The sequence below is a fragment of the Ctenocephalides felis genome, unplaced genomic scaffold (genome assembly GCF_003426905.1).
Source record: "Ctenocephalides felis isolate EL2017-DRISC unplaced genomic scaffold, ASM342690v1 CF-g0.4_SCAFFOLD_01604, whole genome shotgun sequence".
In the NCBI taxonomy this organism is placed as follows: domain Eukaryota; kingdom Metazoa; phylum Arthropoda; class Insecta; order Siphonaptera; family Pulicidae; genus Ctenocephalides; species Ctenocephalides felis.
Window position 1 is genome coordinate 54,965,316 of NW_020537758.1, and position 16,955 is coordinate 54,982,270.

Consider the following 16,955-nt stretch of genomic DNA (forward strand, 5'->3'; position numbering starts at 1 on the left):
CATTTCACACAATTTTCAGTGATATATGTTAGAAACACCCGTATAGGTATAGGTATTATAAACATTAATGTATTGTTGATGTTATCATAAACATTAATATACTCATTAATTCGTTTTTCGACGAGGATTTATTATTTTGAATAAATTTCATAAAATATATTACATTTTTGTAAATCTAATTCTATTATGATGAATGAAGTTAATGAAGTTATGACTTTGATCATTTTTAATAGACTAATCTATGGTTATTCACTCATTTCAAACATGTCAAAAATGATACACTTTTCACTCACTTCAAATCTATACTATCATTCAAAGTGTTAATTAGTTCATTTTAATTAATATACTTTAAATATTGGTCAGTTTTAAATTTAACTTCGGACTATACAATAAAGATCAACTTCTCAAATTGATTTTTTTTCCTTTTTGCACAATGATACCTTCATTTATTGAGACAACTTATTTTTATTAAATTATTTATTATTATATTAATTGTATTAATTTTCACCGACCCGTTTACGCTACCACCCCTTCTCCTTATACTTTACACTACCTCAACCTAATATACCTACCTACGTTAAGAACTAATACTCTTACTTTACTTACTTTACCACGTCTCGAACCTGCTACCACGTCCTCTCTCCTTGACAACCACCTCCTAACGCGCGACGCCACGACGATCACATAGTAAACTGTTGCAAAGTAGATGATATTGTATATTTTAAACGAAAAAACAACAAGTCATATGGCCAAAAAAAAGTTGGGTTTGTATGGCCTGTGTTGGCGTAATGGGTAGAGTGATGGCTTCGTACCATAAAGGTACCGAGTTCAAATCATACCTTAGGAGAAAAAACGGAAAGCAGTAGTGCTGTTCGCTTTGAGGAATTTATTTATTGTAAGACGGCACAAAGATAAAATTTGGATTTAATAAACTAAGAGGTCATGAGGCCGAAAAAAAGCAGAGTCGATGTGGCCTGTGTTGGCGTATTGCTAGCGTGCTAGCTTCATGCCAACAGGGTACCGAGTTCGATTCATACCTCCGGACACAAAACGCAAAATAGCGTGGCTGTTGACGCTGTGGAACGAGGAGGTATGCACGGAATCACATCCGTTCGAATTGTAGACCCCCAGGTATGCTCCACTCGATCTCGATTGAGAGGAGAGATACGCGCGAGAATCCCGTATCATCCCCTAATGAACCCCGCAGCATCCCCGAACAGGGGCAAGGGGGGATTATAGGGGAGTGTGGGGTTCACAAAACCCGCGACCCTGTGGTGGCCCACCCTCGAAAAATGGAGAGGGGGGACTATAGGGGGGTGAGAGTTCCGCGCGACGACCACCACTGGGTCGCGCCGGTTGAAAACGGGGTGCATCACAGAGTGTGTCGCGCCGGTGTACGAGTCCCCGGAGCCACCCATCGAGTGCTATGGGGATGAAAAAGGCGCGGAAGAGGCAAGAGAGGGGGTGAGAAATAGGGAAAGGGGAGACAGGAGGGGAGAGATAAGGGGGGGTTACGTTGCTATGTAACGGTTAACCTCCAACACAAAATTTTTTAGTAAAATTATTTTGCGATTTGCGTTACCTATCAACCGTTGCTATGTAACCGTTTTTGTTTCTGCGATTTTCGTTGCCTAGCAACCGTTGCTATGTAACCTCTAAGACAAATTTCCAGTAAAATTATTTTGCGATTTTCGTTGCCTAGCAACCGTTGCTATGTAACCGTTTTTGTTTGTTTGTTTTTGCGATTATCGTTGCCTAGCAACCGTTGCTATGTAATGGTTAACCTCTAACACAAAGTTTTCAGTAAAATTATTTTGCGATTTACGTTGCCTAGCAACCGTTGCTATGTACCCGTTTTTTTTATTTGTTTTTGCGATTATCGTTGCCTAGCAACCGTTGCTATGTAACCTCTAAGTTAACCTCTAAGACAAAATTTCCAGTAAAATTATTTTGCGATTTTCGTTGCCTAGCAACCGTTTTTGTTTATTTGTTTTTGCGATTATCGTTGCCTAGCAACCGTTGCTATGTAACTTCTAAGTTAACCTCTAAGACAAAATTTCCAGTAAAATTATTTTGCGATTTTCGTTGCCTAGCAACCGTTGCTATGTAATGGTTAACCTCTAACACAAAATTTTCAGTAAAATTATTTTGCGATTTTCGTTGCCTAGCAACCGTTGCTATGTAACCTCTAAGACAAAATTTCCAGTAAAATTATTTTGCGATTTTCGTTGCCTAGCAACCGTTGCTATGTAATGGTTAACCTCTAACACAAAATTTTCAGTAAAATTATTTTGCGATTTTCGTTGCCTATCAACCGTTGCTATGTAACCGTTTTTGTTTATTTGTTTTTGCGATTTTCGTTGCCCATCAACCGTTGCTATGCAACCATTGCGTTAATTTTGTGTTAGAGCAACAACACGGTTACCTAGCAATAATAATCGGATTATCGGAAGTCCGGATTATCGGAAGTATGGATATTCGGAGGTCCGGAACATCAAAGATCCGGATTATCGGAAGTCCGGAACATCAAAGGTCCGATTATCGGAAGTCCGGACAATCGTAAGTCCGTAACATCAAAGGTCCGGATTATCGGAAGTCCGGATAATCAAAGGTCCGTATTATCAGAAGACCGGATAATCGGAAGTCCAGACTATCGAAAGTCTGGATAATCGGAAGTCCGGATTATCGGAAGCCCATACCTGGGGTCCCAAATCCGAACAGATATGATTCCGTGCATGCCTCATTCACAATTTCGTGTCCCGAGGTACGAATCGAACTCGCTACCCTTTGGCTACGAGGCCATCATGCTACCATTACTACGCCAGCACAGCCCATATGAATTGCTTTTTTTTTCGGCTTCATTTTCGACTTGTTAGTTTGTTACATCTAAATATTAACTTTGTGTTACTCAACAATAGCTAAGTAACACAACATTAGCCCGTACTGCTGAATTCCGTTTTTTGGCTGGAGGTATGATTCGAACTCGGTACCCTTTTGGTAAGCCATCACTCTACCAATTACGCCAACACACGCCACATATAGATTACACTTTTTTTCTGCTTCATGACTTGTTAGTTTGTCATATCTAAATAACTTATAAGTAACCTTTGTGTTACTTAACAATAACTAAGTAACACAACATTAGCCGTACTGCTGAATTCCGTTTTTTGGCTGGAGGTATGATTCGAACTCGGTACCCTTTTGGTACGAAGCCATCACTCTACCGATTACGCCAACACAGGCCACATAGATCACACTTTTTTTCGGTCTCATGACTTGTTAGTTTGTTATATCTAAATAACTTATAAGTAACCTTTGTGTTACTTAACAATAATTAACTCTGCTTTTTTTCGGACCCATGACTTGTTATTTAACAATAGAAAAATACCACAACCTTAGTCGTACTGCTGAATTCCATTTTTTGGCTGGAGGTATGAATCGAGCTCGGTACCCTTTTGGTACTAGTCCATCACTCTACCAATTACGCTAACACAGTCCACGTACATTCTGCTTTTTTCGGCCTCATGACTTGTTAGTTTGTTATATCTAAATATTAACTTCGTGTTATTCAACAATAAATAAATACCACAACGTTAGTCGTGCTGCTGTATTCCGTTTTATGGCTGGAGGTATGATTCGATCTCGGTACCCTTTTGATACAAAGCCATCATTCTACCAATTACGCCAACACAGGCCACACCAACCCAACTTTTTTTTGGCCATATGACCAAAGTTATCTTCAGTACGGGAATTTTCAGTAATTTGTCTTAAGGCACAATGCCATGCATCGCTAGAGTGCACAAATTCGTCATTTTAATAGGGCTCGAGAACTGAAGAACATATTTTTTTAAACTTGCAGCATGTTTACGGATCTTTATATTAGTCAAATTGCCAAATTTGATAACTTATTAACCAATTCGATAATTTACGCTTGGAAAGGGAGGCAAGGCAAAATAATAAATTTTAATAATAATAATTTGGTTTATTTCAACCCAAATTTTGCACTGCAATCGTATTATGTTTTGTTAATTATATTTTTTGAAATAAAAATGTTGTTAATTATATTGTATAGAATTTTTTCTCACTATCCAAATTTTGCCGCCCCCAAAAATTTGCCGTTCTGGGCAGTAGCCCCAATTACCCCTACTGTAAATCCAGCACTGGGTGTGGAGCACCTTTAATGTGCGGTGCAGTTAATGGTGCGCCCCATTGCACGAACCGACGGCGAATTCTGTTCGCAATGTCTGCGCACTTTGCGAACAGATTCGCCGTACGGATTCGTGCAATGGAGACGAGCTAAGAGGACACCTTTACATCTTGCTTGATAAAATAAATAAATTTATAAAAGAGTAAAATTAATTTTAAGGTTATAATCACATAATGTTAAAACATAATGTTAATAGAATATAAAGTGGTATATTATACTAACTCAATATAATACAATCATAAATATATTTATATATTCACAATACGATAATAAAAAAAAATCAAAAATAGATTCAAAATTGTATATTTATATATACTTCCACCAAATACATTTGTACATATAGTTTTTTCTTAATGATTAATATAATCAGTATCAAATATGTTAGCTGTGAACAAATTACATGTGCGACATGTGTTTCAAAAATTTAATTGAATTAAATGGATCGATAAAAATTTTTGTAATGTCTAAATTTGTATTAGACACTTTTAATATCATTGATCCCAATATCATAACAAATAAAATGTAAGAGGAAATATGATAATTTTAATACAGTAACTGTTCAAATTTTTCAAAATTAAGTACTATCCATGTTTATATAAAAATAACGAAATTTATATTTTAGATCATTGGTTTTAAATATCATTGATACCAGATCAATATTTTTATAATCATGTTAAATAAATAAAATCAATAAAAAAACATTCTCTACCAATTCTATTGTTTTCATGATCAAGATTTCAGACTGTGGCAGTAGATATAACAAAAATGCGACCACTAAATACAATTTGGACCAAATTTTAACCAAAAATGTAAAAAAAAGATTAATAAAGGCATATTCATAAAAGCATACTGTAAAAAACATGCATATTTCTTCTTATAAAACAAGAATTCAGAACAAGGAAAACATAGTTAATAAACAATAGAAACATAGTTAATATAAAATAAATTTCTTCCTAATGAATTAATTATAACTAATAAATTCAAGATTGCATAAAAACTCAGGTATAAAATACATACCAAAAATTCAAAATACTAATTTTCATAAAAATATAATAAAAATGAACTGAATTTATTTCTGTTCATAATTACTTCTTATTCAGATTACAATTAGTTATGAAACAATAGAAAATATATATTTTCATATTGTCTTTATGAAAATAAATTATATTAATTATATTTGGGATTCAAATATTAATTTCAAAAATAGATCAGGATATATTCAAAGCTATGAAAAATCCTTTGAAAATCCATTATGTATATATATATATATATATATATATATATATATATTTAATGCTAATAACATTGTTAATATACTGTTTAAAAAAATGCATTTTGAAACAAATGCGTTTCACATATATAATATAAATATATATAGGTATATATTTAATCATTAAACTATGCTCATGACTAGCAATGGACTTGCAATATATCATACGGGCAAACACACTGTCCAATAAAAAAAATAGTTGTAAAATACTTTAAGTGCCCAAAGATTATGTAAAAATGTTCAAGCAGAATCTTGAAAAAATAATCTAGTTAATAAGTTTCCAGATGTGATATATAGTACTGCAAAAATAACTCCATATACTAGTCAAGACATTCATCTACAATTTATCAATAACATATTCTAACAATATAATTTCTATCAATAAACAACATTGATAAAATTATATATAAATTGATATAATTGCTATAATATATATATTTATGTTTAAATAGTATTCCATTTTACATACACAGCATGATTGTATATATTTTAGTTAAAGGGTCATCCATTCTGAATCAAATATACAGTATGAGCAATCACAAAAACTCTGTTGGACAGAACAAAGCAAAATCATAAAAAATAAATTTATTTGAAAAATATATGTTGATGAAAACATGATTAATAATCTCAGGAATTCTAACCTATTTGGTTTTGAAAATAATGCAATAATCACTTGTTTTACAACAACCGTTTAAATTACATAATTAAAAATTTTGTTACATTTTTAGGTAAAATTGATTTAGAAATAAATGCCCCCTTAAATAACTCTGATCACAAATTAGTAGACATCATATTATGAGTCTTCTCAACTAAACTAGTTTATGAACATTAATTACTCGTTCATAAAAAACAAATATAATTTGTCGTGGTACAATAAATTAATAAATTTATTTCAAATTAAAATTACAATTGGAAATAATATGATAAAAAGATGATTCAAAAACAAAAATCCATTTAATTAAAATTGACTCTGATGCAATGTCTCAATTACAAGAAAAATATAATACTGTAAAAATTGACAAAATACAGAAATTTACTGTTTATCACTTCATTAAAAATTTTTATAAAGATCCATAGTCAAAAAATAAACTTACATTTTATAAATCAATATTAAATGATAAAAAAAATTCAATAAAGGATTGTTTTGCATCAATATATTCCTACATAGCTTAAATTAAAATGACTTCTAAAATCGAAAACTTCGACAATGTTGAATTGTTGGCATTGAAATGTTTGCTTAATGCCAACTATCCAATTTATTAGCATTTTTGAATAGAAGAATATTATTCTACTACTTACATATAATATATATTTTTTTATTTGCGAATCATACCCAAAAATAGATACTTTAGTACATATTTTATTTATTAATAAATATTATATTCTAGCAAAACAGAAATAGACGGATATTTTTCTATGTTACATATTATATATATATATATATATATATGTATAACATAGTATGCATATATATATATAATATATATATATATATATATATATCCTAAATTTAATAAAACAGAATCCTAATTGATTCTGTTAGGCACTGGCCTCGGATGCAAGTGTATTACGTATAATATTTATTTATTAATCACTTTTTATCTCTTTATTCTTTTTATTAAAAAATAAACTTACTGACAGTTAGTGCTTGTCTATATTATCAATTTTACAAGTTATATTAATATGTGTTAGTGATAATATAAATAATTCAAAACCACTGAAGATGACGTAGAATTTTACGTCGAAACGTATGGATAAATAAGATGTTTTGAAAAAATCTTTACTTTACTTTTTTTACTTGATGTTACGCCCTCCAAGAAATCTATCATACATTTCAACATCAAATTTAAACATTTTCAACATATATATATATATAATATATATATATATATTATATATATATAATAATAATACACAGTATATATTAATTAAATGATATTTATAGCTAAGAATAAGAAAAAAAGTGCACCATTTAAAGAAATAATAGAAAGTATAATATTAAACAAGAGAAAACATCGGTTTGACACATTAATGTTTAAGGCACTCGACTAACATAAGGGTTTGGAAAAAAGCAAGTCTATTGTCACGCGTTTCTACCGAGTCAAAGCAATGACGCAGAGTTCTAAGATAAGCAATAAACTTAACCAAAGTAAAAAAAAAACAAGCAAAAAAACACCCAAACAGTTAAGAAAGATGTTTTACACCAAACAGTGACTACACAATTCTACACTAAGAGTGCACTCAATAAGTATCCCTATTAATAACAAGAAATTTTTAAAATGTAGACATGTTTAAATATTTTTGTAATTTACGTTACAGCATAATGTAATTTGGCCATAAAATGGCTCATAATTAAATTAAAACAACAAATTAAATTAAATACAATAATATTTATTCATTATTTCATTAACTACTACTATTATATAAACATGTAAAAATTCAAATCATGAGTTAGATATGAAATAATGAAAGGAAAAATGTGTGTTTTTGACATGTTTATATTGAGTAAAAATCCATGGTTTAGTAAATAATGAATAAAAAATTACATGATTAAACGGTCAATATGTTTGTATATCTTGACACTGACTTGGGACCTTTCTAATTCTTAAACATATACTCAATATAATATATGTAAAGCCATCGGTTGTTTGTTCACTTCACTTTGTCTTGATTTATCTGATTAAAAAACACAAAACATCGAAGTCATCGGAGGCCAGAAGTTTAAGACATCCCAACATGATAATGAGGTTAATCGGTTGCCGGTCACTTCACTCTGGTCTTAATTCGTCGTCAGAATTGATAATTGATTCTCCCATATTACCTATAAAATGCAAAGACATAAATATTTATGTAATTCAGTGAGTGGCGAATAAAAAAAATTACTGAGCAAATGAGTTAATGTGTTTGTATCTCTAGCAAATGATCGAATGCCTAAAGACTCACAATGAAAGAAAACAATGGTATGAATAAAACAAGGAATTTAAAAGGTTAACAATAATTGTATTCATATTTAGATAAATGTATTACAAACATATAGGTTCTTGACATTGGCTTCTCATGCAACACATAGTAGAATCTTGACAAGTGTTCTGGGGACAGCACGATCAGCAGTACTAGTCAAATTAGCAATTCGATACAACCTGTAAAAAGATTTTATTAATATTGTAATAAAACAATATTGTACAATAATTAAAATACTATAAACTAAATATGAAACTATTTGAACAAAACATTAGTCAAACAATTTACATGAATACAAATCAAGGGGCAAGAAACCATAGGGGGTGCAATAAAAAACCGGGGTACTAAGTATAGACCGGGTGGCACAAGTATAGACCGGGTGGCACAAATATAGACCGGGGTGGCACAAGTATAGACCGGGGTGGCACAAGTATACACCGGGGGGTGGCACAAGTATAGACCAGGCCGCAGGCCATTCGAGCAAAATCCAAGACATTCGAGGAAAAGTAAGAGGAAAGCCTGAAGTTATGTCAAATATGTCTATAAAACTAATCAATAAGTTATTATTTAACAGAATTCTTAATTCTAAGTATAAAAATATTCTAATACTTATATTTGTTTGCACAACGAATGTTTTAATATTGAAACTTCTGTATATGCAGTTTTTACAATGGAGCCATTCGGTTGCTGTTCACTTCACATTGTCTTGATTTATCGGAACTGACGGATGATATTTCTTTATCATACCTATAACATTAAAATAGTTTTAAATATTCATGTAATATAATTAAATTATTTTATAAGTAAATAGTTAATGGAAATCAAAACAACAAATTGAACTAATACAACAATGTATTTATGTATTTGATAGATAGATGAATATATTGTAAGTATTCAAGTCATAACCCTTGATTGAACACACAAGTAATTTTTGCTCTTCCCAATGCTAACACATCAGCACGTATCTTCTCTATGAACACCATTGAATTAATGTTGTTTCTGACAGCAAGACAGGTCCAATGCAGGCACGTGTGTAAGCATCCTGAAGCGATCATTGCTTACCCTGTAAACAAAAGCATTTAATTAGTAATAATTCAGACTACTATAATACATTATAAAAATGTAACTCACTAAGTGTTTTCTTCTGAGCCGTTTCACTAAGTCTTCCTAAGTAAACTGCAACAAGTGGTTTTTATTGTAACTGATCAAACTACGTTATTAAAATGTTAGTATTGTTAATGAGTTAGTAAGACTACTGGTAAGAACATGCTTAAGACTAAACAGTTACAAAAAGAACCACTTGTGCAAATTTATAAGAATCAGTGTTCCAAAACCCAAGCAGTTGATTGTCGACTGATCCTTCATGAGCACTTACAGTCTGATTAGAATCGATTGATTCAGAAGTGGATAATTGAATCTGAAATGAAAAAAAAAACAAAAGATTAGAACACGTCTTTTAAAATGTTTGATAAAGGATACAGACTGCCTGATAGATACTTAATAAGTTCTTACTGTTTGATGGATTGAAGGCGATGAGGGCTGTTGATTCAGAAGTGGATAATTGAATCTGAAATAAAAAAAATAAAAAATTAGAACACGTCTTTATCACGAAAGTTATCTGCAGGTTAAAATTAAATATAGAAATCCCAGATTCAAACTATTTCATGGATTGATAACATTTAGTGCTCACACTTTGTCCTTAATTGATTTTTGTATCATGGCCTCCAAGAACGCGCTAAAAGTGATGAAACAAAGTTAATGCTTCAATGTAACAACTTATGCATATCAGAATATGAATAAATTGGCGCAATGCTATATGGATTGCAAACGGCAGCAGCTGTTCATAATTGACAATAGTTTAATAATTATATAATTAAGTAATACATAATGTCGAATGATTCAGATTATTACATTCTTGTTTAATAGTGGATTATTGTGTTAGTGTGTCAGTCAAAACTAGAACTACGAATGATACCTACATAACTTATTATTACCACAAACTACTATATTAGCATGCAAGTAATTATCTGAATCATGACATTACATAATATGCTAACAAAGTAGTACCTAAAAAAATTGATACGATCGCGTCAAACTACGTATGCCGTTCACTATCTACTGTCAAGGTCACAAATTGTTAAAAGAAATTGCACAAAATTTAAATACAATGGAAGCAAACCGCGAATGAATGAATGAGAACCCGACAATGATTTCTTTAATTTCGCTCGTTTTCATAACACACTTATTATTATTGGGTACTTCCCTGGGTCCTCTCCCTTGGTCCTGGAGGTCCTTTTTCGTTGCTGCCCATCACGTAAATGAACAACTTGACAATCGCGTGGACCAATCAAGTCGCAGGCGGAGCCACTTGACACAGTTCAAAAATGACATCCTGCGCAAAAAAATTCGAATTGGTCCGATTAGACAATTATCAATAAAATTAAAATTAATTTCAATTATATTATTTAATGTTTAATTAAAATTAAATATATATGCAAGTAAAAATAAACAAATAATAATGAATAAAAAATAAATAATTTATATGAAAAATCGCAAAATTTAAAAGAATAAACTAAACTAGTTGGTATTGGTATTTTGTTTTGAGGCAAGTTACATGAACTTCCCGAAATGTATAAATAATTGATTTAATTAATTAAAAATAAATTAACGTATGAGTGGTTAAAAGTATTCCGAGTGGATTTATTACACATAGCGAACATGTTAACTCGGAATATTTTCTAAAAACAAATTTTCAAAAATCAACAATTTTTATAATTGAACCTGTTTCTGTAGGAATTTAATGATTTAGAGTGTTCATCGAGACCAAGTACTCTATCGTTATACCAAGTAAATTGACTAATTTTAATTTTAACAAACGTCAAGCAACTACTCGTTTTCTCAAACTTTAATGAATTTTTAAAATTAAACTACTTGTCGTAAGGCCGTAATATTTCAGTAAGTTCTATAAGGCCATGATATATATCATCAAAAAAAGTTCCATAAAAATCGGATTAAATTTTTTTTCAACAGTTAATTACAAGGAAATGGTTCGGTAGATTTTTCCCTAAAACTATTCAGTGTCATTCCCGACTAATATCTTTCGAACAGTTTTTGATTTTTAACTTCCAGAGATTGTGTATTATGTGTGTGTATGTGCGTGTGTATGTGTGTGTGTATGTGTGAACAGATTTTTTGCCGTAAATCGACGTTTTCTCGATATGCAAAATAATCGTAGAGGAACTACAGAAAGTTCCTAATTATTAAATTTGTAAGTAAAAAAAATGTAAAATGCAAAAAATATCATTTGTATGCATAAATAAATGAATGATTAAAACTCGTGAATGAGTATGTGAATAATAAAAAAATTGAAGTATTTGTAAGCAGTATTTTAAGACACGTTACATGATGTTTGCGATATAGTGTAAATAATTGACTTAATAAATTAATTTATGAGTGACTTATAAGTATTATTGTAATAATGGAAAAATATAAATAAATGGAATAAATGGAAATTTATAAATAAAATGAAAAAAATATGAATAAATTCTTAATGACGATATCAAAATATTAAGATGAATAAATAAGCAAATGATTAAATAAATTGCATAACTTGAAGTCTCTACGCGTATTCAGTTTAATAAATTCAGTTTCCAGAAAAGTCTTTTTGATCCCTCAGCAGATATTGTCTCTTATGGGTTGCCATCCTTAAATGTGGATTATCAGCAACCTGTATCAAGAAAAAAGTATCAATACAGAACAAATATTTTTAATATTTAATTATTTTGAGATATGATAATTATGTGATTAGTTTTACATGCTTTATTTGAACTGTAAGCATTAGCAGTTAACAGTTGAAGCTTAGAGTATGTTTCTAGAAAGACTATGTATTGATCTTGTCCTTGTAGTATTCAATAAGTGTATATTAAAAAGCATAATTATACTCTAGGTTTCTCAAAACCTAAATAATTGGACTTGTATCTTACAAAATAAGAATTGCTTGTTTTATTATCTTACCGATAGTTAATAAAGCAAAGAGAGCTACTGCAGCAAGCAAGCTAGTAAGATAATACAGGATTCTCATTCCAGAGTTGACTTATTTTTTATAATTTGATTACTTGATTATTGTCGACGGCTTCTATTTTATAGCAGAGAAAAAAATATCGATTGTATGCATAAATAAATAATGATTAAAACTCGTGAATGAGTAAGTGAATAATAAAAAAATTGAACTATTTGTAAGCGATATTTTAAGACATGATCTTTGTGATATAGTGTAAATAATTGACTTAATAAATTAATTTATGAGTGACTTATTAGTATTCCAAGTGGATTTATTACACATTATTGTAATAATGGAAAGTTAAATATATAAAAAAAATTAAATAAAATGAAAAAAATATGAATAAATTCTTAATGACGATATCAAAAGATTAAGATCAATAAATAAGCAAATGAATAAATAAATTGCATACCTTGAAGTCTCTACATGTATTCAGTTTTCCAGAAAAGTCTTTTTGATCCCTCAGCAGATATCGTCTCTTATGGGTTGTCATCCTTAATTGTGGTTAATCAGCAATCTGTATCAAGAAAAAAGTATCAATACAGAGCCTATATAATAAATCTTGTACAAATATTTTGAATATTTAATTATTTTAAGATATGATATGAGTTGATAATTTTGTGATTAGTTTTACATATTTTATTTGAACTGTAAGCATTAGCAGTTAACAGTTGAAGCTTGGAGTATGTTGCTGGAAAGACTATGTATTGAGCTTGTCCTTGTAGTATTTTATAAGTGTGTACTAAAAAGCATAATTATACTCTAGGCTTCTCAAAACCTAAATAATTTAACTTGTATCTTACGAAATAAGAATTGCTTGTTTCGTTATCTTACCGATAGTTAATGAAGCAAAGAAGTCTACTGCAGCAAGCAAGCTAGTAAGGTAATACAGGATTCTCATTCCAGAGTTGACTTATTTTTTATAATTCAATTACTTGATTATTGTCGACAGCTTCTATTTTATAGCAAAGCTGAAATATAAAAGGTAATACTAAGTTAGGACTACTCTTTGTATGTAATTATCTGAAACTAAATATTGCATGTATCTTTGACTAATTATTACAGTAATTCTCGTCATGAGAAATATAATTATTTCAATGAAACCTAGGAAACTTTAAATCGTAGCAGCCGTCAACAATAATATATACTATGTCTCAAGTAAAAAATCAGGATCAGCACAGAATTTTCTTGTCATCAAGGGTATTTAATAAAAATTCAGAGGCTCTTATAATTGAAAGAGGAAACTGCTGTAGAAATGTTAAAATGTATGAATGATAATTATAATACCTAAATATTAATATGTTGAATACATTTCGTCGTGACCGTGACATTCAATTGTAAAAACTACTTTGTTTTCAAAATCATTAAATTAAAATTAATGCATCAGCTTCATTTACATACAAAATATTTCATATAAAAAGCATTGATTGTATTAGTATTACAGAATTTTTCTAAGGAATTTTTGAGAATAATTGAAATCCTTCAACAATTTCAAAATAGAATCACATTATTATGCTCGAATCGGATTTATCATAATTATTTTTGTTCATCACAAGCCAGTATATTTAAAGCAAATAAATGTTGTATTCGCTAGCGATTCAGATAAGATTTCCAATTGATGCGATATAGGCAAATATAGAAAAAAAATATACACCATTAAAGCAACTCACTAATGAAATTGAAATACGACCATCTGCATCAAAGCAATATCAATGGTCCTTTTCTCAATTTCTCAAACTGCATGAAAACACTCGATATTCATCTATGATCGTATAAGATTTGACGCGCCATTTTTCTTCTCAAATTGTTACTAACCTCAATCAAAATCTGTCCTTATGTAGTGATGGGTATTTGTAGCACCATTGGGAAGATCATGTAAACACCTGCATAAGCTTCGAATCCACAAATAATTCTCAAGCCCATTACATAAAATGACTAATGCAAAATACTGATATATACTCGGCCATACAACCTTTTACTTTGACAGGGTACAATGAATGGAAATTAAAACGACTAACATGTGGCAAATGCACGTACGTACTTACTTACTTGATTGTCCACTGGCTTCCCAAGATCTTCTTCCCGCGATGGCTGAGATTAAAATGGATTGTGCAATGACGCTCTGCGGACAAAGAAACCTTGCACTTGCTTGAAGTGTCATCCGGTCTCCTGTCACCTGTCATCAGGGTATACAACACACCACCGTCACAACATTTCAAACTCGGACTGCTCTGATGGAAGCCTGAACCATATACTCTTCTTTTATCTATGGCCTGAACTTTTAGATGGAACAAAAAAAAGTGTTCTGCGCATGCGCGGATAGTTTCGGACTGTTAGATTGGCTCGGATGGAACGAACCCTTTAAAGGAGCAAAGTCCACAATTTTAGTCTTTAAAAGATTGAGAATTTAAAAAGATTCAGATATATGTGAACTGTTTAACTAAATATTTATTTATCATAGCATCAAAATTAATGTTGCAGCAAAATATTTATTTAATTAAATTTCATTTTATTACTGTGAATAGATACTCAAATTATCAGTAATAAATTGCGATCAAAACTACAAGTGCTAAAAGACTGCCATCACAGATGGCGCAAGAATTTACTCAATGGCATAAATAAATGAAACTTTTAATAATAATAATAATAAATGTAACATACCGTTCCAAGTTCTTGTGCTAATATTATGATTAATTTATTATTAGATGATATTATATAACTGAAAATTCTAAAATTTGATAATTTATTCTATTTGATACCTATAATATATAAACTATCTTTTGGCCTTTATTTCTTAAGTTATTGTATTTAATTTATAAAATATGTAATAATTAATCTATAATATTATAGCTGTATATCAGCAACTTCCCCTTAGCCCATGGTGACACGTTCTGCTGACTGGTTTAGCACTAACTTCTGGATAAATGCGTGTTATCATACCTTTCAAATACCATTCGATTAGCCGCTTGTAATAATTTTCAGTAAATTTGTTTTGACATACTGTTCAATTATTATTTACCTTCAGCTGCAAGAGACTTAATAGGTAAGTAAACTAGTAAACAAGTATAATAACTTTATATCTCAAAGCCTTAGAATAAAATCCGCCCTACCTAGAGGGTTTTTCTGATCCCTCCGCAGATATTTCCTCTTAAGAGCTACTATCCTTAATTGTGGTTCACCGGCAACCTGAATTAAGGAAAAAAAATACAAAATCTATGTACCAAAATCGATAATCGACATATAAATTATTTGAATGTGTATAAATATTTCAAATATTTATGATAATTACTGCTCAATCGATACAACAAAAGTGAACTACTACAATTGTAATATTAATGGGTGATTAAACTCATTGAATAAAGTCGTCAATAATTTAGAGAAATCGACAATGAAATTCCACCAGCAATATAATAAAAGTGTACACTAAATGCCTCTTCTTATCATACCTTTCAAATGCTATTCGATTAGTCGCTCGTGACTGCTAATTTTTTCATTTTCAAACAAGAACTTTTATACGATGCCAAGAAACGCGTTGCCAACAAATTCTGACAGATCGCTCGTAGAAATTTTATGCTTACTTATCTATGCTCACGGATGCAATAGATGTATATAAAGATGTGCGAGAGAATTTTAATGACTGTAAATTTTTTTTTCTAGAGCAGCACAATTGAATTGGATTCATATTTGATATGGTGCGTATGTTGTGTCCTGTGTTATGTAGGATGTTATTTTAACAAGAAGAAGTAGTATATCAAGCAATGAGTATTAATGAGTAAGTTACGTATACATACACTTATTGTAAAGATGAAAAATTATAAATGAAAAAATTACATTCATTTTATATAAATAAAGTATTATAATTTATTAGACTTAAATTTTATTTTTACAGTATGAGTATAATTTTTGAAAGAAAATATACCCAAAGGATATGTAATATCCTGCACAGTTTATTTAATTGCTTAAGCCAATCATGGCTATTTATTTTGTACAGTGCTTATGCAAAATTATTTAACGAAATATTTTTGTTTCAACAGAGAGAAATAGTGCACAATTATTAAAAATTTAATCTTTATAAATGAAATTGTGAATAATATACTTTTACTAACTTTTCACAGATTAACATATAAGTACATCTGTCTGATGAGTCATTCTACATCGAATTAGATTCTAGAATATATATGAAGCAGATAATATTTTTAGTGTATACAAATTTCAATATATTTTTAAGTATTTCAAGCTATTTGTCCCATACTTTATACAAAAAATATTAAATTATACTTACAACAATACTGTAATTTTATTGCTATCTGTCTATTATTTATCAATGTAGGTTTACATGCAATATGAAAAGATTTATCATAATACCCTAATCAGGTACTCATAACAGAAGGCTGCATTAGCCAGTGATTTTATCATAAACTAAAATATTTATTACTATGAATGACAAACACTTCATT